This window comes from Dryas octopetala, chromosome 1 (assembly GCF_963921425.1).
Source record: "Dryas octopetala chromosome 1, drDryOcto1.1, whole genome shotgun sequence".
Taxonomy (NCBI): Eukaryota; Viridiplantae; Streptophyta; class Magnoliopsida; order Rosales; family Rosaceae; genus Dryas; species Dryas octopetala.
Genome location: NC_141366.1, coordinates 22,353,772 through 22,356,561, shown reverse-complemented (window position 1 = coordinate 22,356,561; position 2,790 = coordinate 22,353,772). Strand labels below are relative to the sequence as shown.

At 39.2% G+C, this 2,790-nt stretch overlaps 1 pseudogene; it reads left to right on the top strand.

Annotated features, from left to right (window-relative positions):
- Nucleotides 1-403: 403 nt before the first annotated feature.
- LOC147299174 (E3 ubiquitin-protein ligase PUB23 pseudogene) lies at nucleotides 404-1,876 on the top strand (annotated as a pseudogene).
- Nucleotides 1,877-2,790: the final 914 nt, after the last annotated feature.

The window sequence follows — 2,790 nt, the reverse complement described above, 5'->3', positions numbered from 1 at the left end:
TGCTAGGTATGAGTCGTATGACTAGACCTAGATCCATTTGCATGTAATTTTGGTGTTTTTTAACTGTCTAAGGCACTAAGGACGGCAGTTTTAAAAAAAGAAAGAAAAGATGACATTACTATACGCAAGGATCACTACAGTTTCATTTATTATTAGCTTATCAAAGTCGTCATCTGAGCTCTTCTCTTCTTCCAAAACATTGGAAAAGGAAGGTCCTATTTAATTCATATGTTATTTGGCCAAAAAAAATAATCATATATTATATTCACATATAATATTTCAATTTCCGTGTGTTGACTTTATTGGTTCGGTGTTATGACAACTTGCATCCCTTGATATATAAGCGTCATGGATCTTTTCTCAACGATATACTACTTCAAAACTCAGATAGCCAAAACTTCTACTGTTTTGACATTTTTAGAGGGTCAGATTTGGTTTTCAAGTGTGTCCAAATTTGAGCTTTTCTTCTTTCATTCATAACCTCCACTCCATTCTCTTGGATTAATCCCATTTATTTGGATATCAAAGCATTTACACTTTTGATTATAATTCTTTTGGTACATTTATTATGGACCAAATCGACGTTCCTTCCCATTTTCTCTGCCCAATTTCACTGCAAATCATGAGAGACCCCGTGACGGTCTCAACCGGAATAACATACGACCGGGAAAGCATCGAGCGATGGCTATTCTCATTGTGCAACAATATTTGCCCTGTTACCAAACAGCCACTGTTCGACTCTGACGATCTCACTCCCAACCACACTCTCCGCCGCATAATCCAAGCTTGGTGCACTCTCAACGCTTCCAATGGGATCGAACGGATCCCAACCCCGAAATCGCCGCTCGACAAAACCCAGATCGTCAAACTCATCGAGCAAGCCAAGAAGCTCCCCCACACCAACCTCCAATGCCTCCGAAGCCTCAGATCCGTCGCGATGATCCAAACTGAAAGGAACAAGAACTCTCTAGAGGCTGCAGGGGCGGTACAGTACTTGGTTTCAATGTTAAGCAACACCGATCGAACGGTAGTGGAAGTGGCCGTCGAAGTTCTGTTTTATATGAAAGATGTCATGGTTTTCAACGACGGTGAAATCGTGGAGTCTCTGGTTCGGATATTGAAAGGTGGGAATCAACAGTCTCGAGCTCATGCAACGATTGTTTTGAAGTCTGTTTTTCAAGTGGCGGATCCGGTGCAGCTGATGAGTGTGAAAGTTGAGTTATTTAGTGAGCTGGTGAAAGTTCTGCGAGATAGGGTTTCACAGCAAGCGTCCAAGGCTGTACTGAAGTTGCTCGTGGAGCTTTGTCCGTGGGGGAGAAACCGAATCAAGGCCGTCGAAGGCGGCGCCGTTTCGGTTCTCGTAGAGGCTCTTCTCGACACGCCCGAAAAAGGGGCGTGTGAGCTGATGCTCATCGTTTTGGACCAGCTTTGTACATGCGCGGAAGGGCGTGCCGAGCTGTTGAAGCACGGGGCGGGGCTGGCCATTGTGTCGAAGAAGATACTTAGGGTTTCACACGTGGGAAGTGACAGGGCTGTGAGGATATTGTCCTCCATTTGTAGGTTCTCAGCTGGGACTTGTGGTGTTCTTCAGGAAATGTTGCAAGTTGGGGTTGTGGCCAAGTTGTGTTTGGTGCTTCAAGTGGATTGTAGGTTTAAGACCAAGGAGAAGGCTAGGGAGATTCTCAAATTGCACTCTAGGGTTTGGAAGAATTCTTCTTGTATTCCTGCTCATTTGTTGTCTTTTTATCCATCTTCATGATGATCATATCCATTTTTTTGTGTACATAGGTTACTTGATTGTTGGGTCGGGTTCATGCAGCTCAATTTTGAAGAACACAGTTGAGTTTCAATTAATTAATCAAGAGTTTATGGATAGAAAATTATTTCACTGCTAGATATATACTTTATTGTATTCTTAGAATCTTGCAATCTTCATATTTTTCTTTACTTGTTGGAACAATTGATTCATATATTTTAACTTGAAGCCCATCGCGCCTTAATTTCTAGGCATATTACTTTTTGTATTCCAAGATTTTGAACTAAGGGCAGGTATAACTACTAGTAGTACCTTTGACCAGACTTGAAAGCTTGAGGGGTTCCAAGTTTTGGAGGATTTGGTAGAGAATGAAATGAAAATTTTATTTATACCCTACAATCTACTCTCCTTATGTACATGCTTATTACACACCTTATGCTATAAACATTTTGGCATTTATTCACTATATCGCTACAACCTCGATCCCAATTATATATAGAGATAATTAGACTTGGGTTCTTTAGAAAAACAATTTTTAGATAGAGACTGGAGATATTTTAAAATTTATAAGAAAATCCTTTTAATTCATAATAATTTATAAGAAAATTATTTTAATTCATAATTATAAAGTTCTTTTAATTTATAATAAAGTTCTTTTAATTCATAATAAAGTCCTTTTCCGATTTAAAAGATATTTCCCTCTATTTGAAGGGTATTTCTCATCTTAAGGTATAGAGTTGGCTTTGTAGAGGCTGCGTGTTAGATTTTAACTCCAAGATTTTGGTGGAGCTCAAAATCTTGGAGTTAAAACCTAACATAAAGCCCTCAAAGAAGAAAAATAAAAGGACTTAATTAAAAACTCTAAATCACTACCGGTCTTAGTCTAAGAAAGACTCATAAAATGGACTAGATTCTAAGTCTCCCTTATATATATCCTCGTGTTTGGTTACTCCAATATGAAATCTGCTCACAATACCCAATATATGTCATCATCCCCAAACCCAAAATGTCTCTTTTCCCCAAACTCAACATCC